This window comes from Hippocampus bargibanti, linkage group LG03, assembly GCF_051943395.1.
Source record: "Hippocampus bargibanti isolate YZ-2025 linkage group LG03, ASM5194339v1, whole genome shotgun sequence".
NCBI classification, from domain to species: Eukaryota; Metazoa; Chordata; class Actinopteri; order Syngnathiformes; family Syngnathidae; genus Hippocampus; species Hippocampus bargibanti.
The window spans coordinates 9,484,423-9,508,481 of record NC_142736.1 but is presented as its reverse complement, the minus strand read 5'-3'; the positions used below and the strand labels follow the sequence as shown (position 1 = coordinate 9,508,481).

At 43.2% G+C, this 24,059-nt stretch overlaps 1 protein-coding gene and 1 non-coding gene across 5 annotated transcripts in view; both read right to left on the bottom strand.

Moving 5' to 3' along the window:
• The window catches only part of LOC148900243 (multiple epidermal growth factor-like domains protein 11), a 181,247-nt gene that overhangs the window by 152,323 nt on the left and 4,865 nt on the right, over window positions 1–24,059 (bottom strand). The window lies entirely within an intron of this gene.
• LOC148900244 (U6 spliceosomal RNA) lies at window positions 10,544–10,647 on the bottom strand. The gene has a single exon (XR_016114602.1). It is a non-coding gene; the product is annotated as a U6 spliceosomal RNA (small nuclear RNA).

Below are 24,059 nucleotides of genomic sequence, written 5' to 3'. Positions count from 1 at the left end.
ACCGGTGTTCTCGATTAAAGTGATGGCAGAATACCCCGAGATCGCCACAACAGCACTGAAAACCCTGTTGCCGTTTCCGACATCTTATTTGTGTGAAGCGGGGTTTTCTGCAGTGACAGCAACCAAAACAAAACTACGGAGTAGACTGGACATAAGCAAGACACTTTGGGCGTCATTGACTCCCATTATCCCTAGATGGGACCGTCTCGTTGCAGAGAAACAAGCTCAGGGGTCCCACTGATTCAGTTGTAGTGAGTTGTATTTTTCATGCGCTTTGTACTTGTTTTTGTGGTGTATCTTATTTTGAAGGCACGTTTAAACATTACCATGGTGACCATAGAGCGTTAAGGGGTAGAGACGATGTTACATATGTTGTTGTTTGCGCGATGTTACCAGGACTCTGCTCATAAAGTTGTATAAAAAATACACAACAGGTTCATGTTTAATATTATATTTAAAAGAAAGAAAAAAACAGTTTCCATGCCTGTTGTTTTTTCACCATTTTATTTTGTTGTATTCACCCGCCGGTCCGTGAAAATATTGTCTGACATTAAACCGGTCCGTGGCGCAAAAAAGGTTGGGGACCCCTGGTCTAATGGACCTGTATTAGCTTTTTCTAGTTTCCATTTATAATTGTATTTTATTTATTGTATTCTATTTGTGATTGTCTCATCTCATCTCATTTTCCGTACCGCTTATTCCTCATTAGGGTCGCAGAGGTTGCTGGAGCCTATCTCAGCTGTCTTCGGGTACGAGGCGGGGGACACCCTGAATTGGTTGCCAGCCAATCGCAGGGCACAAAAAGACATACAACAGTCACTCTCACACTCACACCTAGGGACAATTTGGAGTGGCCAATCTGCCTGCCATGCATGTTTTTGGAGTGTGGGAGGAAACCGGAGGACCCGGAGGCAAGTCCGGGGAGAACATGCAAAGTCCACACAGGGAGGCCGGACCAGGACGCGAACGGGCAACCTCTGCACTGTGAAGCCAGTGTGCTAACCACTCGACTACCAGGCCACCTATTTGTGATTGTATTTTATTTACTATAGTACCTAAACCTTTAATGATGGAGGACACTGATTTTCTGTGGCGACCCCTTGAAGGGAAAAGCGGAAAGGAAAAGAAGATGCTTGTCTGTGACACATTGGGTGTCGCTTTGTCGGTCAGGGGCGTTCCTAATGTGTCACTTCAGGAATTGTCATCAACTCGAAAACAAGACTTCCTGAATATTCAGCGCGAGTCTTAAAACGTAAAATATAGCTATACGCGGTGGAATCTTTGTAAAGTGCGCTCAGTAGAACACATTATGGACGCAACTTGTCCGGAGGTGTCGGTTGTCCTTTAAGTAGTTTTCAGGTCTAAAGAGGAACAGCATGGAAGATACATTTGCGCAGACCTCACGCATGACCCCTATGTGGAACACTATTCTGCGTAAGACAACATGCTCATTAAACAATTTCTATTTTGAAAAAAAATAATTCGTTGGTCATTGATTCCTGCCTAAGTTTGTAAAATGCCCTTTGCCAACTTCAGAGAAACTCATTATAACAAACCTCAAATATATCCACTACGGGTTCAAAAAATAAATCAATAAAAAAAGATCATTTTAATAATTGACCCGATTTCCCTCGCTTGATGTTTTATTAAGGTTAATGCATAAGTCAAAATCCACTACACTTTCAAAAAAAAAATTCCAGTGTGAATCAACATACACTGGTGCACATGCTGCAAAAAAAAAAAGTCTGTTCATTGTACGATGCTGCTTTTTAACAAAGCCTGAATCAGGATGCCATCTGTGGAACATGAATAGTTGATGTGGCCTGACCGGTTTTAGAAACATGGGTGCTCCATTTTCCTTGCTTCCTGGATCAGAGTACGACCAAAATGGACTGTACATATTGCGGAGGGCAAACACTATCAGGGCTGAAATGAGCGGAGACTGACACTGGGATGATCAAACGCAGTGCATCTCCTCACTGCAGTGTTCACACCAAACTTGAATGACATTCAAAACTTCATTATAAAGTGATGAAATCTCTGGAAGAAAGGACAGGACATAAAGACACTGCGAGAACATGCACCAGCGCAATGGCTCAGTGGATCAAAAGTCCTGCTGTTTTTTTGTTTGTTTTGTTTTGTTGTTTTGGGGAGGCATTTAATTTAAATCTCAACCTCAGATGCCAGATTTGAGTAACATTTATGTCTTAAAGATCAGTCAAACGTGTGGGGGAGGGGGGTATGACACTGAGCTTTTGTGAAGTTCTTTCAGAACTGATGCAAACTCTCGACACCCAATCTTGACACTTTTCTCCTGAGAGCCCCAACGTCAGCTGCGTAATTCATGAGTGAAATCTGTCAGGCAACAAGGTGCTGTAGCTTGTGAGGAGGTACTGTATTCCTAAAGCCCTTGCGCAACTTCCATAAATTAGCAGCTGTAATTTGTCAGGCAGGCTAGACCCTCGACCCACCTCTATATTGATTAAAAGCCTAAGCATGGTGCTGATTAAGCACAAGGCATTTAGGGATCAATCCAGGCTGTATCGGACTATATGGATCAGGCGTAGATTTATACAATGTAGCCATGCAGAATTTGAATCTGCCTATAGCAGACATGTCCAAAGTCCGTACCTGGGGCCAAACGTAGCCCGCGGTTAATTTTCATTTGTCCCTCAGTCTCCGGCATAAAATCACTAACGTCTGGCCTGCATGCAGAATTAATACATTAGGCAGTAGCGCTGTTATCTGCGTGTGATAAGTGCTGCCATCTAAAGGCTCAATTCGGAACAGCAAATTAGTATATTGTAATAATAATAATAATAATAATAATAATAATAATAATAATAATAATAATAATAATGAAAAAAGTGCTTAAGAATGAATGACTCGGTGTCTTTGTGTTGTCATGTTATTTGCTATGTAGTTTTTTTTATGTTCTTTTGACTTCAAGACGTCGCCGCGAGAGTGGCTGCCTTTCCAGCAGCTCATGTATTTTGTTTTTCTACTTTCATTCCTTTCATCACTTTGCTGCTGTGAAATGTAAATTTCTCCACTGCGAGACTAATAAAGGCAAATCCAATAATAATAATAATAATAATAATAATAATAATAATAATAATAATAATAATAATAGGGCGGCCCGGTAGTCGAGTGGTTAGCACACCGGCTTCACAGTGCAGAGGTCGCCGGTTCGCGTCCCGGTCCGGCCTCCCTGTGTGGAGTTTGCATGTTCTCCCCGGACCCGCATGGGTTTTCTCCGGGTCCTCCGGTTTCCTCCCACACTCCAAAAACATGCATGGCAGGCAGATTGACCACTCCAAATTGTCCCTACGTGTGAGTGTGAGAGTGACTGTTGTACGTCTTTGTGTGCCCTGCGATTGGCTGGCAACCAATTCAGGGTGTCCCCCGCCTCGTGCCCGAAGACAGCTGAGATAGGCTCCAGCAACCCCCGCGACCCTAATGAGGAATAAGCGGTACGGAAAATGAGATGAGATAATAATAATAATAATAATAATAATAATAATAATAATAATAATAATAATACATTTCATTTATCACCGCCTATCAAAACTCTCAAGGCAGCGGCAGCCACATGCGCCAGAGTTCACTCAGCCGGAAATAATTCCAATAGATCAAGTTAGCTAGCTACCTAATAGATAACTAATAGATATATAGCTAGTTAGACAGTTAATAGATAGCTAGATAGGTAATAATAATTATATGCATTACATTTATAAGCGCCTTTCAAAACTCAAGGAAACTTTACAGTCACAGGCTGCGGGTGAGCAGTGGCAGCCACACACGCCAGCGTTCACTCAACCCTGAAGTAACAAAGTAAAAAAAAACAAAAAAAAAACTACATAACAAATAATATGACAATTTTACATTCTTCAGCACTTTCTGTACCCTCTTTGTGACATGAAGCAGTTCTGGATGAAAGAGAGATCAAAGCATCCTTTTCAGCAGTGGATCAGGGACGTGTGCGTGTCTACTGTATGAGTAATTGATTGAATTAGCCCCCCTATTTTAGGCGATTTTCTCAATTTTTAAATTTTTCAAAAATGCGACAACAAAAGAACAATTAGATACAATACAGTTACAACAATTAGATAGACTGCTACAAAAAAATTTAGTGTTAAAAAAGTGAAGTCAAGTGAATATTGTATTTCAATTGAATTTTGATATGCATGTTTAAAATTAATCAAAACACATGCTGAAGATAGGTGAAAATAAAATGCCTACATTTTTATCACACCAAAACTGGCCATTTTCAAAATGTTTCGACACTCTTGGTCTATAAGATAACACGTGCCATTTCATACATTAAAAAAACTATGTCATAAATTACAGCCAGATTGAAGGAAAATGCGTGCTGCTTTGGTAAGTAAAGTTAAAACAAATGTGGATGGTAAGAAATGGTCTCAAGACCTCTCTCATACAGTACCTTGCATGAGTCTTGAGCAAACGTGCAGCAACCAAGGCTAATTTCAAAGGGTATTTCACTTCTCATTGCACATGCATTCAAGGGAGAATGATTCAACAAAGAATCGGCAATAAGATGTTAATAAAGGCTCATTGCGTATTCTACGGCAAATGTCTGCTGTTCAAGGAAACTGCTTGTGAGATGTGCACAAACCCTAAAAATGGCATCAAACGAGGATGTGGTGAACATGAAGCAAAAGCAAGTACTGTAAATATATATTTTTAAAATGCATATACTTTATACACATTTCCATTAGAATGTTTGGTTTGGGACCATTTGATTGTGACTAAGTTTGAATATGATTCATGGCAAAGAACAACTGTGTCATGATGACTAAAATAACATTTCAAAACCTGAAACAGTGTTTTTTAATGCCTTTGAAGGCTCTCAAAAATACCAGAGGACGTTTGATACATTGAATCTGGACATGTGTTTTGCCCTTTTAATCAGAAAACCTTTATTCGTCCCACAATGGGGAAATTTGCGGTCCACAGCAGCAATTTGAAAGGGGGATGGGGTGGGGGGGTGAAAGGATAGAAAACAAGAGAATCTAAGCAAGTAAAATAAAAATGTCAACTGTATACTGTAAATGTGCAAGACCATTTCATAAAAAAATTGTATATAGTGCAAGTACCAAGAAAGTCACCAGAATCAGAATCAGACTCAGAATCATCTTTATTGCCAAGTATGTAGAACACACAAGGAATTGGTTTCCGGTCGAACACGCTGCACTAGTATCATCATCAAAAAATTGCACTATACAGTTCAATTTGGGCTACTGTTCAAAGAGTTAATGGCTTGGGGGAAGAAGCTTTTTAAATGTCTGCTGAATTTGGTGCGCATGGATCGGTAACGCCTGCCTGAGGGAAGTAGCTGGAAAAGGTGGTGGGCAGGGTGCGGAGGGTCCAGTATGATTTTCTGCACCCTAGTTTGGATTCTTGCAGTGTGCAAGTCATATTGATATATGTAGCTGTATTTCATCAACCAATAGTCAAGTGTCCAGTTTAGTTTTTTTTTTTTCCACATGCGATTATTGAGAATTGCGAAGCCTGACAGCAGTCGGTAGGAACGAACGGCGGTACCTCTCCTTGCAGCGTGGGTGTAACAGTCTTTCATGGCTGAAGGAGCTGCCCAGTGCTGTCAGGGTGGGCATTGTCACGTCCGCACGAGGAGTGGCAACAGATCTCGTAGGACGAAAAAAAGGGGGGCTGGTCATGAAAGGCGGAAATACACCGGCAAAAACTGACCCTAACCGGGTGACTTTTATAGTCAGAAGGCACAATCAGTGGGATTGGGATCAGGTGAGCGAGCCTGGAGGAGCAGGGAGGGCAGGGCGCGCACCTGACGCCATTCAGGATATGACAGTGCCCCCCCTCAACGGACGCCCCCTGGCGGCCCACCCGGTTTGGAGGGATGAGCCGAGTGGAACGCCGACTGATGGGTCGAGGATTCAGGAGTGGGGAACCCACTGGCATTCTTCCGGCCCGTAGCCGCATATTACAAGATAGCCAGATATTGCAAGCCCCTGCCATGTGCCGTGAGTCCAATATCTTCCGCACCATATACGGGGTCGCCATTCACCATCCGGGGAGGGAACAAGGGAGCTGGTTTCCACCGGCTTGAGGAGGGACAAGTGGAAGACCGGGTGACCTTCATCGTGGGTGGCAGCCAGAGCCTGAACGAGACCGGGCTGAGGATGGCCTCGATAGGGAAGGGGCCCGTGAACCACGGCCCCAATTTGGCCGACGTCTCGGCCATCCGGAGATCCCTCGTGGACAGCCACACCTCCTGCCCGATCTGGTAGTCCGGTGCCTGGCAGCGACGACAATCCGCGATGTGCTGGTTCCGGGACGCCGTGCGCGACAGAGCGGCTCTGGTCTCCTTCCACACCTGACAGGCCCGTCTGAGGTGGTGTTGAACGGACGGGACCTCCACCTGGCCCTCCTGGGTGGGGAACAGCGGCGGCTGATAACCACAGGCAGACATGAAAGGAGACCGACCTGTGGCTGAGGAGACCAGGGTGTTATGTGCATACTCCACCCACGGCAAGTGGAGGGCCCACGACGCTGGAGACACACGCACCGTAAAGCCGCTTCTAGATCAATGACGGACGGCAACCTGGTTAACGGGATGGAGTGGGCCAACTTGGAGAAGCGGTCCACCACCGTGAGGACGACCGTCTTGCCACGGGAAGGGGGAAGGCCCATGACGAAATCCAAGGAGATATGGGACCAAGGTCGGGAGGGGACTGGTAGTGGCTGGAGAAGTCCCGCTGGGGGCTGATGGGAGACCTTCCCACAGGCATGCCTTCACGTAGTCCGCGACGTCCTTCCTGAGTTCCGGCCTCCAGAACCGCTGGGCTATAAGGTGGATCGTCCTGTTGACTCCAGGGTGACAGGCAACCCTGGAGACGTGTCTCCCGTGCAGCACCTCAGCGCGCAGTGTGGGGGGGGGGGGACGAATAGGCGATCCACTGGACAACTCTTGGGAACCGGGTTACCACCTTGGGCCTCCTGAACCTTCTTCTCCACCTCCCACCTAAGGGCCCCCAGGATGTGTTGCGCCGGCAAGATGCTGGTAATGACCTCCTCCTTCTCTACCGTCACGCTCTGTCACGCTCGTGAATGCGTGACAGGGCATCCGGTTTGGTGTTCTGCGAACCGGGGCAGTAGGTGAGGGTGAAATTGAAGTGGGTCAGGAACAGTGCCCACCGGGCCTGGCGCAAATTCAGTGTCTTGGCGGACCGAATGGCCGCCAAGTTGTTGTGGTCGGTGAACACTGTGAATGGATGTTCATCCCCTTCGAGCCAGTGTCTCCACTCCTGCAGAGCCAGGATGACCGCCAGCAGTTCCCGGTTTCCCACGTCGTAGTTGGCCTCTGCAGGGCTGAGACGGCGGGAGAATAAGGCGCACGGGTGGAGTTTCTGGTCAACCGGGGAGCGCTGGGATAATACCGCCCCCACCCTGGACTCCGATGCGTACACCCTACCGCGAACGCGTGGTCCGGGTTAGGGTGGCGTAATACTGGGGGGTTAGTGAAGGCGCATCGGAGGCGGTTAAACGGCCCCTCGGTGTCGGGTGTCAACCTAAAGGGAACCTTGGTGGAAGTGAGACTGGTTGGGGGAAGTGCCTTCTGACTATAATCGCGGATGAAGCGGCGGTAGAAGTTGGCAAACCCCAAAAATCGCTGGAGTTGTTTGCACGTCTTGGGGGTTGGCCACTCTACCACCGCTTTGGTCTTTGCAGGATCGGCCCGAAGTTGCTCGTGCTCCACGATGAACCCTAGAAAAGACAGAGAACGGACGTGGATCTCGCACTTCTCTGCCTTCACGTAGAGCCGGTTTTGCAGGATCCGCACCAGGACCCGTTGGACATGCTGCCGGTGTTCTTCTGCAGATTTGGAGAAGATATGGATGTTGTCCAGATAGACACAGAGAAACACGTTAAGTAAATCCCTGAGCACATCATTGATAAGGTTTTGAAATACTGGGGGAGCGTTGGTAAGTCCGAACGGCATCACCATGTATGCAAAATGCCCCAAGGGCGTTTTGAATGCCGTCTTCCATTCATCTTCAGCAAGTCCAGCTTAGTAAATATGATGGCAGATTGGAGGGGCGCGAAGACCGAATACATGAGGGGGAGCGGGTATTTGTTGTGGATGGCGATGTCGTTCAGACCCCAGTAATCGACACACGGATGCAGGGTCTTGTCCTTCTTTTCGGTAAAAAGAACCCCGCGCCGAGCGGAGAACGCGAGGGTCGGATAAGTCCCGCCGCAGGGCTTCTTGTTCCGGGTGAGAGATGTGATATAATCAGGAGTCCAGTAGTGGAGCCCCAGGCTGTAGTTCTATGGTGCAGTCATACGGTCGGTGAGGTGGCAGGGATTGCGCGCAGTCTTTGCTGAATGCCTCCCGCAGATTATGGTAACATCGCGGCACGCCCTCGAGGCAAATCTCCTCGGGCGAGCCGCCACGGGAGAGGTCACGCCCTGCCGTAGCCGACCGCAGACAGTTAGCGTAACAGTAGGGGCTCCAAACCTTTTTGGTGGGGCCCTCCCAAGAGATGGAAGGGTCATGGGTGCTGAGGCAGGGGAGGCCCAGCACGAGTGGTACGTTGCAGGAGGGCATGAGCAGAAAACGGCGATGCTCGACCTGGTTGCACGACAGCCGGAGTTTGAGAGGTGCGGTGACTCGGGTAACCCGGGCTAATAATCGGCCGTCCAGGTCGAAAATCTCATTGAGGACCGTTAGTTTCTCAATGCCGCAGCTCAACGACGATGCCAGTTGGGGGTCGATAGAGCACCCATCCGCCCCCGAATCCATTAATGCCCGTATCGCCTGGGAATTGGACGGGCCAATCAATTCGCCAATCAACTCCAACCGCGTGACGGGCGCTGTCCTCGACGATTCCGACGGGTACCGCGGTCGCCGGGCGGAGGGCCTTGGGTGCGACGTCCTCCGGGGGTTGGCGCAATCGCTCCCGCTTTCCATTTGCATCGTCAAGGTAGCGAGGCGTGTTTCATCCCCCTCTAGGCGTTGAGCCAGCAAGGACACCGTACTGCGGATCCCCGCGATAGCTTGTGCTAGCTGGCTGGAGCGCTCCGCCTGATGGGCTAACGGACATGAACTTGTCTCCATCGCCGGCGTCATGGTGGCGTGGTGTATTATGTCTCATCCGCACGAGGAGTGGCAACAGATCTCGTCGGACGAAAAAAAGAGGGGCTGGATCCAAAATACTCGATGGAGACAGTATAGTTCAAAAAAGGTTTTACTGAGACACGCAGGGAACAAACAAAAAGTGACAGAACAGAACAGTGAGGCAACGACTGCCTAGCGGGACCAACCTGCGTACTGTGAGGCGACAAGGTCATGAAATGAGGAAATACACTGGTGAAAACTGAGCCTAACTGGGTGACTTTTATAGTCAGAAGACACAATCAGTGGGATTGGGATCAGGTGAGCGAGCCCAGAGGAGCAGGGAGGGGAGGGGCGCGCACCTGACGCCAATCAGGATGTGACAGGCAGGAGGGGTGGGAGAATCTGTCCATCATAGCTTTTAGTTTAGCTAGCATCCGTCTGTTGCCCAACTCCTCCAGAGAGTCCAGCGAACAGCCCAGGACAGAACTGGCCCTCTTGACAAGGCGCTCCAGTCTTTTCCTGTCCCGGGTGGTGATCCTGCCTGACCAGCAGACAATTTCATAGTGGATGGCTGAAGCTACCAGAGTCATATAAAGTCTTTAGGAGTGACCCCTGAACCCCAGTGTAGTGTAAGTGTAATTTTGATATTTTGGAGGGGCACGACTCATTCCAAACGGAAACTGGTTGTCTCATGCAAAGTTAAAATATCAGTGTGAAAAGCAATATCCAGTGGTACTTACACTAATGACTATTGTAGTGAGTCATGGGAAATGAACACTGTCACTTTATTTCAAAGGTACTTTACGATTTTAGCTTTTCAAATAAAATTAATAGAAAACCTCTTTGGGACATTTTGTGACAGCTGTTGGTAACAAATGAGACCAGTGAGGCACATCACTTTTGTGAGGAACCCTCATCCAACTGTAAAATTCATAGAATAATGATAATTTAGTTTGAGCATTACTTTGACCTATTTACAGTTGACCCTATCACTGTTAAAAGTATTGAAAAATGGTTAAAAACCGAGCAGGTGCTATGAAAAAAAAGATTTAAAAATCCAAACAAATTAAATAATCCGATTCCTGAGGTGGGTGATATTTGTTTAAATATGTTTCTATAAGAGCTGAAAAACTATAAAAACACAAATTACATAAGCAGGACTCTTTTCCAAACTGCATTATAAGTTTCGATGGCATCCATTGATAACCACCTTTGCCACTTGATACACATTGACTGTCATTCATTCATGTTCCAGACCATTTTATCCTTGAGCCAATGTGTAGGTCGGGGTGGCTGGGTGTGGGGGGCAAGAGTTTATCCCAGCCAATGCAAACTCCACACAGGGAGAACAAACTGGGAGTTGAACTCACAACCTCTGCTTCATGAAATCGGCGCGCTAACCACTCGACTACCAAGCCACCTGCAAAAATTTGGAAATGCTTCACAATCGTGCATGTCATCCTTGTGCAAGGAACCATGCTAATTTCTGTATCGTTCCAATTTTAGTATATGTGTTACCAAAGTAATACCCTGCTGCAACTCCTACACCCAAATTGTCTTCATTGGATAACTTTTCGACAGCATGTTGAATCCTGTTTGCTTCTGCGACAGACCACTGATATTTTTTCTGTATCAGTTCATCTTATTTCCTGGTTTGAGACATTGTACTTTGGCACACCTTGGCACTCAGACTTGTCTTGGTAGTATGCCTGGCAAATAATTTGACCTGAGTCAGCACAACAGTTTGCTGGTAAAGGGACCAAGATGTATACTGTAGATTACACTGTACATGGAAAACCTGTCACAAATTTTCCCAGATCAGCGAGAACCAAAGTGCTCATCAAAGACAGCAATTATGGTTTGCTGGGAGAGCAAGAATATAGAATAGACTGATACATACAAGTGGATATCAAGGTATGATGAGAGGTCATAGCGGGTAAAGATTTTGCAAGGGAATATTTGTTATCATTATTATTTTTTCCACTTCACGGGTTTGCCATTTGGATTATTAAAGGACAACCGACGTCTCCGGACATTTGTAAAATGGCTTCAAATGACTTCTACTGAGCGTATTTTACAAAGATTCCACCGCATATAGCTATATTTTACGTTTTAAGACTCGCGCTGAATATTCAGGAAGTCTTGTTTTTGAGTTGGTGACGAGTCCGTAAGTGACGTCACTAAAGGATAATAATAATAATAATAATAATAATAATAATAATAATAATAATAATAATAATAATATGTCTGTGTAAGCTCTCAGTCGTACAGGAGTGGTCCATCGATGAAAAGGTTTCTTCAGCCGTCATCTGTACTTCTTTGAAGGTGTCGGATGTTTCGCTTCTTATCCAAGAAACTTCATCAGCTAACTAAAGTCTTACTGGTAGTTTAGGCCCTATATATATATCTCTACTGTACAGACATGGCGGTGCCGGACTCTGCTATGATAGGTCCCTGCTCTCAGGTTTGGGGGAGCAGAGGACTACTCCCTGCAACTCCACTGAATGTTCCTATTGTTCTGATTGCCCCACTTCGACCGGTATCACCTCATCAGTATTACTAATCCTATGTTGCCTAAGCAGGCTATTGTATGAACTATCCAAATTGAACCTGGACAGTAGGGATATATATATACGGCCTACTACCATATAACTTTAGTTTGCTGACGAAGTTTCTTGGATAAGTAGCAAAAACGTCTGACACCTTCCTTTTCATTATCAATAATAATAATAATAATAATAATAATAATAATAATAATAATAATAATAATAGGGCGGCCCGGTAGTCGAGTGGTTAGCACACCGGCTTCACAGTGCAGAGGTCGCCGGTTCGCGTCCCGGTCCGGCCTCCCTGTGTGGAGTTTGCATGTTCTCCCCGGACCCGCGTGGGTTTTCTCCGGGTCCTCCGGTTTCCTCCCACACTCCAAAAACATGCATGGCAGGCAGATTGACCACTCCAAATTGTCCCTAGGTGTGAGTGTGAGAGTGACTGTTGTATGTCTTTGTGTGCCCTGCGATTTGCTGGCAACCAATTCAGGATGTCCCCCGCCTCGTGCCCGAAGACAGCTGAGATAGGCTCCAGCAACCCCCGCAACCCTAATGAGGAATAAGCGGTACGAAAAATGAGATAATAATAATAATAACAATAATAATAATAATATGAATGACCTCTACCTGGCAGGAAATTAAAATGTTACAAATATTAGGAGCACTGTTGTCATTTTTGCTAGTTTAAATAAAAGTACCATAGTTGCTCAAGTGGTCAGAAAAGTCCCTAAATATTATATATATATATATATAATATATATATTTATAAAAAAAAAATAAAAAAAAAAATCCTCGTCTCACCCACCATGGGTGGTGTCTGTCCCCATTTCAGCTCGGGTCCTCTACCAGAGGCCAGGAAGCTTGAGGGTTCTGCGCAGTATCCGTGCTGTTCCCAGCACCGCGCTTTTCTGGACCGAGATATCCGATGTTGTTCCCGGGATCTGTTGCAACCACTCGTCGAGTTTGGGGGTCACTGCCCCAAGTGCTCCGACCACCACAGGCACGACTGTCACCTTTACCTTCCAGGCTCTCTCCAGCTCCTCTCTGAGCCCTTGGTATTTCTCGATTTTCTCATGTTCCTTCTTTCTGATGTTCCCATCACTCGGGACAGCTACATCCACGACAACGGCTTTCCTTTCCCCTTTATCTATGACCACGATATCTGGTTGGTTGGCCATTACCATCTTGTCAGTCTGTATCTGGAAGTCCCACAGGATTTTTGCTTGGTCATTCTCCACCACCTTGGGAGGTGTTTCCCATTTTGACCTTGGGGTTTCCAGTCCATACTCCGCACAGATGTTTCGGTAGACTATGCCAGCCACCTGGTTATGGCGCTCCATGTAGGCTTTCCCTGCCAGCATCTTACACCCTGCAGTTACGTGTTGGATTGTCTCAGGTGCCTCTTTGCACAACCTACACCTTGGGTCTTGTCTGGTGTGGTATATCCCTGCCTCTATGGCTCTGGTGTTCAGGGCCTGCTCTTGGGCAGCCAGGATGAGTGCCTCTGTGCTGTCCTTTAGGCCAGCCCTCTCTAGCCACTGATAGGACTTCTTGAGATCAGCCACTTCTGCTATGGTTCGGTGGTACATCCCGTGTAGGGGCTTTTCCTCCCATGATTGTCCCTCTTCCAGCACCTCATCCTCTGTTCCCCATTGACTGAGACATTCTCTGAGTACATCATCCGTTGGAGCCTTCTCTTTGATGTATTCATGGAGCTTGGATGTTTCATCCTGGACAGTGGCTCTCACATTCACTAGTCCCCGGCCTCCTTCCTTACGGCTTGTGTACAGTCTCAGGGTGCTGGACTTGGGATGGAACCCTCCGTGCATGGTGAGGAGTTTTCGGGTCTTAACATCCGTGGTCTGAATCTCTTCGTTTGGCCACCTTATTATTCCTGCAGGGTATCTGATCACTGGCAGGGCATAGCTGTTTATTGCCCGGGTCTTGTTCTTGCCATTGAGCTGGCTTCTGAGGACTTGCCTCACCCGCTGGAGGTATTTGGTCGTAGCCGCTTTCCTTGTTGCTAATTCGAGGTTGCCATTGGCCTGTGGTATACCGAGGTACTTGTAGCTGTTTTCAATGTCTGCTATTGTTCCTTCAGTGAGTGAGACCCCTTCAGTGTGGACTACCTTGCCCCTCTTAGTCACCATCCGACTACATTTCTCCAGCCCGAATGACATTCCGATATCACTGCTGTAGATCCTGGTTGTGTGGATCAGGGAGTCTATGTCCCTTTCGCTCGTAGCATACAGCTTGATGTCATCCCTGTAGAGGAGGTGACTGATCGTAGCTCCATTTCTGAGGCGGTATCCATAGCCTGTCTTGGCGATTATCTGGCTGAGGGGGTTCAGTCCTATGCAGAACAGCAGTGGGGAGAGTGCATCACCTTGGTATATGCCACATTTGATGGACACTTGCGTTAGTGGCTTGCCATTGGCTTCAAGTGTGGTTTTCCACATCCTCATCGAGTTTGCAACGAAGGCTCTCAGAGTCCTGTTGACCTTATACAACTCCAAGCATTCATTGATCCATGTGTGTGGCATCGAGTCATATGCTTTCTTGTAATCAATCCAGGCTGTGCACAAGTTGGTATGTCGGGACCTGCAGTCTTGAGCGACTGTTCTGTCAACCAGCAGCTGATGTTTGGCACCTCTAGTATCTCTACTAATGCCTTTCTGTGCTTTGCTCATGTATTGATCCATGTGTCCACTTATCTTAGCCGCAATGATGGCTGACATGAGCTTCCATGTTGTGGAGAGACAGGTTATTGGCCGATAGTTGGAAGGAACTGCACCCTTTGAGGAATATATATATATATATATATATATATATATATATATATATATATATATATATATATATATATATATATATATATATATATATATATATATATATATATATATTGAAAGCTTTGCTGAATTGTCAGCAATGCAATAAATAGTCGCTTATTGTTTGCTTCCTGCCTTGGACTTGTGACCACTCATAAAATAAAAGCACATTTTGCAAAATAAAAGCTCTGTGTATTTTATGTTTTATTTTGATTTACAATCCTTGTGGGTTTGTTTAGAGACCGTCGGCTGGATTTATCACCCGGGCCAAGTCTAGTAGAGACAGTTACAAGTGCGAGAAACAAAACGAAATGGTGTGGGGAATACAGGTAAAAAATAAATAAATAAAAAGAAACAACAGAGTTAAAGTGAGGGGGAAAAAATAAAAAGAAACGACCAATGGTCATTCTGATTGGCTAGTAACTTTGGGATGTCACCAGCCCTCAAAACACTTCATTTAGCTGTAGCTGTAGTTCTATAGAAACAACGACAATAAAGCACTAGTGTCAAAGTCAAGGCACGGGGGCCAAATCTGGCCCGCCACATCATTTAATTCAGCCCGCGAATGCAAATCAAGCATGTCAAGTGCCATTATGCTTGCTAAAGTCCCAACCAAAATTTCAAATTGTCATACGTAAACCAAAATACCAGTCATTATTTAATTTAAAACAGATTCTTTCCTTACAGACAGTGTATTCCAGGTGTTCAAATACCTGACATGTTTCGGCGTATACTTCCGCCTTCGTCAGAGGGACACTGGCGAAGGCGGAAGTATACACCGAAACATGTCACCTCCAATACACTGTCTGTAAGTAAAGAATATGTTTTAAATTAGATATCGAGTAGACAGGATGAACTTAATACAACGACCAGTCATTATTCTTGAAAACGAGTTTGAAAACGAGTTATTCATTAATTTGTTGGGCGCTCTATATTTAATGTGTGGCGGAGAGGAAACATTCTAATGGTTTCCCCAAATTCATAACAGCCCTCGAGAGGAAACCGTCACTACAATGTGGCCCCCGGCAACAAAAAAAAAAAATGAATTTGACACCCCTGCACTAAAGGATGCCAAGTCTCTGGAATTTAAATGATAAATTATATAGGTGATGTTGGTCACAAAAAAGATTATCTTCGGCCACTATTTTGTCACTGTGCCTTTTTGTTATTTTTTGGAAACTACTATTACTAATTTGAAGATGTCGGACGTTTCGCTTCATATCCAAGAAACTTTGTCAGCAAACTTCGTCCGACACCTTCAAAGATGTACAGATGACGGCTGAAGACACCTTTTCATCGATGGACCACTCCTGTACGACTGAGAGCTTACAGAGACGTGGACTACTAATGTGGCAAATTACTGTTGTCCAAGCTGTACCATGTTTGAGGAATGGATTTGCAGGTGTGTTTCAACATGTGCAGAAAACATTGTTATGGAAAACAAAGTCGTCAATATGACATTTTTTAAACCCAAAAGTGTTCCAATCAAACCATCAAATTACTCGAGGACAGAATCACAAAAAGAAAAGGAATCCAACAAATGACCGAAAACAAACTGTTCATAGCCTTTCTCATTATTGATTGCCTGCAGACTGTCACGTATCATAGCTCGCAAGTGTTTACAACCTCAGAGGACTGTCATTCATGATCAGTATTTTGCTGTCACGCTGCTTCGAACATTAAAGCAAAAATGTCGCAAAACGGGTCTCTCAAGTTGCCTCAAATTGCTTAAGAATTCATATCCAGGCACATTCAGGTGCTTATCCTCAGCAGCACACAAATCAGCACTTTTCACCATTAGAGTAGTGAAGGTCATCATGGTTGTCTTCCTGCATAACAAGCTGTTATATATTGTTGTAGAATGAAAGTAGGTGAATGTTTGCATTTAATGTGATTTTATGTACAGTATTACTGAAGTGAGAGTTCAGCCTCACTTCAATTACTCCTGTGTCATCCAACAATCATTGTAGCCACAACACAAAATCTGGCATATGTCTCCTCTAAACACTGATTGCGAATATGTGCCACAGTGACAACGAGCCCATTTGCTTTCATATGAAACGTATGACGCAGTAACTAAATCACTCAGCGCACATTGAATCGTTGTAGTCAGCCAACCAGCAGGCGGCGAATAACTGATTTTAAAGGACAACCGACGTCTCTGGACAAGTTGTGTCCATAATTTGTAAAATGGCTTCAAATGACTTTTACTGAGCGTATTTTACAAAGATTCCACCGCATATAGCTATATTTTATGTTTTAAGACTCGCGCTGAATATTCAGGAAGTCTTGTTTTTTAGTTGGTGACGAGTCCTCACGTTACGTCATGAAAGGACCCCCCGCCCTCTGACCGACAAAAAGACACATTGTAGCAGTCCTTCATCACGTCAATGTATTTTGCTGTACTGTTTGTCTGAAATCCTTGATGTTGCACCCAAATGCCGCCAGAAGAGGGCGTCCAAGCTCCATGGAAGGAATTTATCAGCCTGTGGAAATGGGCTGATTCATTTTTGGGTGCGACATTCCACCCCGCCCGTTTGCCTCAAAATGACACGGAAAAAATTATTTAATCGATTGCAAACTTGTATGCTTTCCTCTTCAGAACTATTTGAATCATATTCATAACTGGGTGTGTAACATATTCTCCGAATCTGAGGCCATTGTTTTGATTTTTCCGCAATGCAAGACGTCTTGACGTGACGTCACGAACTGGGGGCGGGACTTTCTGAAAATGCTCAATTCGCAGCTCAATTTTTTGCAGATTTTGGACACTTCAAGTCATTTTTATTTGTGTTTTGCATTTGAATAAAAATATCATACTGCGTGTTTTGAGTATGTTAGATCCTATAAAACGTTTTCCTGATGTCAGTTAAGAAACAAAAAAGTGACGTCGGTTGTCCTTTAAGGCTTTACAGTATTAAAATGTGGATCAATCGAGCCTCGCCCCTTCCAGCTGCAGCGTAAAGTCACTCAGTAAGGCGGCGAGAGTGAATGTTGAGAAAAATACCGCACAACAAAATTTGATTAATTTTATTTTACATCATTTATTCTTTTGCCAAATTTCAGATTTGCAGAAAACTGTACATATGATGATTCTGGGTGCACCTCAATCAATATTTTGTCCAAAATACATAATAGTATACTAGTGCCCGTCACAATACATTTTGCTGGGCACTAAACCTTCCATGTCCAAATTTGCAGATTTTTTTTAAATATTTTTTCCCCCATCTGTCTTATCATCTGTAATCGCTTCATTCAACAAAGAGGATGCAGAAAAGTGAATGACTGTTTGTGTCTTTCGTGTTTTGTCATATTTGTTATTTTGACTTCAAGATGGCGCAGCGAGTGTGGCTGCCTTTACAGCAGCTCCTATATTTTGTTTTTCTAGTTATTTATTTTCCTTTTCTCTTCCTTTCATAACTTTGCTGCTGTGAATTGGGAATTTCTCCAGTGTGAGACGAATAAAGGTTATCTCATCTCTTCTCATTAAATACAAGGTATTGACAATATAAAGCATTGGCGTCAAAGTCAAGGGGTGGGGGCCAGATCTAGCCCGCCACATAGTTTCATGTGCCCTGCGAAAGCAAATGAAGCATAACAAGTTCCATGATGCTTGCTAAAATCTGAACCAAAATTTAAAATTGTTACATGTAATCCACAAAAAGAAGTCATTATTCTTGACTTCTGATTTTAAAATGTGTTAGTCATCAATTTGTTGTACTCTGTGTATAAATTGTGGAAGTGATTAAAAAGGTACAGTGATACCTCGGTTCTCGACCATAATCCGTTCCAGAACCCTGTTCTAAAAGCGATTTGTTCGAACACCGAAACCATTTTTCCCATTACAAATAATGTAAATCGTTTTAATCCGTTCCAACACCCTGAATGTTTACCTTTTTAGTACAGTATTTTATACATTATTTTATGCATGAAATTGCACATTAAAATGCTGACCAACACATAAAAAGCAATATATATCTCAGAAAATGTTAAGCAAAACGGCAAAGACACAAATAACATAGACATGGCCAGGCTAATTGTACGTTCGTAAAGAAAAGAATTTTAAAAAAGCATTTTATAAACTCACATATTTACCTCTTTCTTATGTTACGACAGTTACACAGTTACACAGTTACACAGTTAACACCGAAAATTAACATCAAAATTTGAAACAATGTAATTTTCTCTATGTTATCATTTTCTTCTGTGTTTTCAGAAAAAAAAAAAATCAGAATCATACTAAAGTGCAATGCTATGGCAATTATCACTCTGTCTTCCGTTCTGTCTACTCAAATCACAGTACGCCACTAAGACACAGCAATTAAAAGATCACTCAAGAATCAAGACCAGACTCTGGAGGAGGTGGGCGAGGGCAGGGTTAGATTGTGGTTGCAGCAGCCAAAACGGCAGCACTTCAACCAACTAGCAAACAGAGAAACTGGACGAGGGAAAATGCAGAGTCAGTGATTGAGAGACTTACACACTGGTGCTCCAGAGTGAGATTAAATGGTCTTTGTTGAAGTGAATCTGCAGCTCGTTTCAGTTAGCATAAATCAATCTCATCAGAGGCACCAAAGTAGAGCTATTTATTTGCTCGTGCCTTATAGAGGACGCAGCAAACTCAGAAATCACCAACGCAGATAATTTCCATTTCCGTTTGTGCCATACGTTTACATAGCTGACTCGGCTTCCCACACACAGACAATGAGATTAATGTCAACGTCCGGCCAAGTCTGTGGTGCGACATATACAACACATGCTTTCCAGTTTTCAACACAGTCTGGGCTTTCCTGTCACACGGATGCTATCCTGCCGCGAGTACACCTTTTACACTACCAAGGAAGCAGGAAATTTTGCAAATAAATTTCAATCACCATTCCATTTCGGAACCTTTCAAATAGAAAGAGCAAAAGAGAAAAATATTTTACATGAGAATGGGTTGTGTCAGCCGTTGTACAGAATTCCCATTTGTTGCTGTTAAGTAACATAATTAATATATATATATATATATATATATATATATATATATATATATATATATATATATATATATATATATATATATATATATATATATATATACAGTAAAGTCTCGTTATATCGATATTCCAGGGAGTCCGAAAAAATATCGATATAACCGGGACTATCGATATATCCGACCGTGTTTGCATGTAATTTTCTCCGTGCGTGCATAGAAATAGTATCGATATAACCGGGACTATCAATATATCCAAAATCGATATAACGAGACTTTACTGTATATACAGTAAAGTCTCGTTATATCGATATTCAAGGGAGTCCGAAAAAATATCGATATAACCGGGACTATCGATATATCCGACCCTGTTTGCATGTAATTTTCTCCGTGCGTGCATAGAAATAGTATCGATATAACCGGGACTATCGATATATCCAGTAAATACAGTATATATATATACAGTAAAGTCTCGTTATATCGATATCGGATATATCGATAGTATATATATATATATATATATATATATATATATATATATATATATATATATATATATATATATATATATATATATATATATATATATATATATATATATACAGTAAATACAGTATATATATATACAGTAAAGTCTCGTTATATCGATATCGGATATATCGGAGAAAATTACATGCAAACAGGGTCGGATATATCGATATTTTTTCGGACTCCCTTGAATATCGATATAACGAGACTTTACTGTATATATATATATATATATATATATATATATATATATATATATATATATATATATATATATATATATTGGCAGACAGAGTACAAATAATAAATAAATAAATAAATAAATAAATGAGTAAATAGTGACAGAGTGCAAACGACAGGGAGAAAAGAACCATCTGTAACACAGAAAAAAAATCGCACCCTGAGCAAGTTAAAGATCTAAACGACTATATTTTATTTGCCATTAAAACAAAGGCACCAAATATTTCATTGATATCCATTTGATTCCTATTCAACATGTTATAATATTGGGTGAATTTGCTGTGTGAAAAAAAATCACTTACAGTAACAATATGAGTCCTAGTTGTTCAAATAACCTTTTTTTCACATTTTTCAGGTAGTGGTGTGCCAAGGGATAAGTGCCTTGGCGTGAAAAAAAATGAAAAGCACTGGTTTAGTGAATGTGTTATGGTGCCTATTGCCCTGAGGGGGCGTCTTCATGGGTCAAGTCCATCACCCTCATTCCTGTCTCCTCAGAGCACCCACAAGGCAAGACTCTTTCATGTTGCCTTTCTATTTTGGCTTTTACGACACTTTGTCTTTGTATTGGAATGAATGAGAGAGCCGAAGGGCTGCAGCCCTTAATGGACTCACCCTTTTACCTTGACCTCCCGTGGTATTTGAATTTTATGACTGATGTTTAGCTTTTACGTCATCTCGAGCATAGGGGAAAGACCTCGGATGTCTTTAGAGCAGGGGTGTCAAACTCATTTCGCATTGCGGGCCACATACGGCCTAGGGAGATGTCAAGTGGGCCGGACCATTAAAATTATACCATACTCTGCTAAAAATAGAAAAAATATCATGTATTTCCTTTGTTTAAAGGAAAGAAGCACAAGAACATTAGGAAAATATTGACATTTAATGAACTATCCTTTTACAAAACATTTCATGAAACACCTCATATTTCCTTAGAGAAATGTGCAATTTACTTTTATCATTCACAAATATGCATTGCAACTGATCCCACTGATTGTACAAAGGCACAAAACTTTAATTGGTACTGAAAAATATAGTAATGCACTTTAAGATTAAATGAGACTTTTCAAGGAAGGGGATTTTTAAACCACTTACACATACGCATATAAAATCTAAATGTAATCCCTGCGTACACCTTACAAACGGAGAGTGATTTTAAATGTGTAATGAAGAAAGTGTTCACCTGTCCTGTAAATCTGTAAACTTCGTACATGAAACATACATACACATACAATACATGCTGAAAATTTATGGAGTTGTATGAACAGTACTGCTGTTAACCTGCTGACTAACATTAAAGTGTGCTATGGCAGGCTGTGGGTAATGTTGCTGAGAAGTTTGTCAAACTGACGATGGTTCAGACCTCTGGACCGGATGAAATTTACAGTGCGAACAACCACCTCCATGACGTGGTCCATTTTCAGCGACTTGCGACACAATGCCTCCTGGTGCAAAATACAGTGAAATGTCCAGAAACAATCTCCTCCATTAAGGGCTTGTACTTTGTCTTTGAACTTTGTCGCGACACCTACTTTCTTTCCGAACATGGATCACGCGCCGTCTGTAGCCACGCTGACAACGCGGGACCGGTCCACTCCAACTCTGTCCAATACAGCAACGACAGAGTCGAAAATGTCCTTGGCTGTTGTGGTGTCCATCATTGGCACCAACTCAAGAAACTCTTCAGTAACAGTCAATGTCTCATCAACTCCTCGAATAAATATGGCCAGTTGGGCCACGTCTGTGATGTCAGTGCTCTCGTCAATTGCCACGGAAAATGCAATAAATCCTCTCTGCTATAGTATTCCTCGTCGGGCTAATATTGGCAAAAGCTTGTCGCTTCTCGGAACATACAAGTTCAGCCGCCTTCATCATGCATGCATCGTTTAACAAAGTCACAGTCGAAATACGGCTTCGATGCTAATGCTATTTCGCTAGCAATTAGGTATCTGGCTTTTACCGCTGCTTCACTGACTTGTCAGCTCCGGATGAAAGTTGACTGCTGTTTCCTCAGACCCGCCAGCAATTCGTTAATCTTTTCTCTTCTCAGTTGTCCTTGCAACCCGGTATATCTTTCGCTGTGATGAGTCTCGTAGTGGCGTCGAATATTATATTCCTTCAATACCGAAACTTGTTGCAAACACACCAAGTACAAAGGTTTTGCGTGCATCTCTGTATATAAATAGGACGTGGTCCATTTTTCTTTGAAAATTCTACATTCCTTATCTACTTTTCTCCGTTTGGATAACGACATTTTGGCTAATGAGGGTGTAGCGGAGAGGCAGAGACCAAAGTATTAACAACGTCGTAACAAGCAGTAGATGGCGCATTGACACCGTCTGCTGTTTTGAGTTTGCCTCAGTGATGCGGCGTGTCTTCTATTCTGATGGAACGAATGTGCCCCTTAGAGGATAAGCCATGAATTGCAGCGAATTAAAAATATCAATTCCATGTCTTTTATGCATTTTTCCACTTTCAAATTATCCTGCGGGCCTGATTGAACCTCCTTGGGGGCCGATTCCGGCCCGCGGGCCGTATGTTTGACACCCCTGCTTTAGAGCATCTTCAAAATTCTTGACCATGTGTGACCGGCTGATTAAACTCTATCAAATCAAGTGTAAGCTTTGCATTTCAATTTCTGACATTAGTAAAAAAAAATAAACAAAACATACACACATACAAATAGAGGAAAAATAGTTTAATTAATTACTGCATGAGTTAATGCCAAGTGGCTGGCTGAATTTACTGAAACATGTAGATACTATAACATGTCCTTGAGGAAACAACGGCCAGCTTTCGCCCATTTATCAACACTGACGACACGTATTGATCTGATTGAAGATGGGGGCTTCCGAGATGAAAGGGTTCAGCAGACCGGAAATATCGCGGCTGCTTTGTCACAGGTCAAAATACTGTCTTTTAAATACAGTATTACCAAGATCTACAGAACATACAAATAAAGACAATTAGAACATACAAATAAAGACAATTATATTTGTGTGTGATTATTTTTTTTCAATTATTACTCTTTACTTGGGCTTGTGAAGTCACACTTTGACTTTTAAATATGATGACTAGCTTCTAGTTTTAGCACAAATGCAATAAAGATTTGGTGCTTTTAATAGGCAAGTTTCACTTATTTATATTTTTACCATTAGTGAAATAGAATGAAAACATGTATATCCATGATCAATTTACTGCTAGCCTGTTGACCACCATAAACACTGTCAATAAAAAATACTTTTGGGTCAAAATATTGCATTAAAAATATATGTTCACTGACTGCAATTTCCAAGATTTGAACAGGCATTTGTGTACGTCTGTGTAAGCTCTCGGTCGTACAGGAGTGAAGCAACCACAGAGTCATAGAAAGTCTTCAGTAGTGACCCCTGAACCTCAAAAGACCTCAGTTTCCGTCCCTTTTTGATTAGAGCATCAGTGTTTGAAGTCCAGTCCAGTTTATTGTTGAGAATAACACCCAGGTACGTGTAGGAGGTCACCCTTTCTATATCCGTACCCTGGATGTCCAACGGTGCATGTGAGGATGGGTTCCTGCAGAAATCCACAACCAACTCCTTGGTTTTCCCTGTGTTGATCTAGAGGTTATTCTGCTGGCACCAGTCCACAAAGTCCTTGGTCAGTCCCCTGTACTCCCAGTCATCTCCCTATGTAATGAGGCCGCCAATAGCTGAGTCATCAGAGGACTTCTGAAAGTGGCAGGCTGGAGTGTTGTAATTGAAGTCTGAGGTGTAGAGGGTAAACAGGAATGGACTCAGGACTGTCCCCTGCTGCGCGCCAGTGCTGCAGAGAAGCCTGTCCGACTC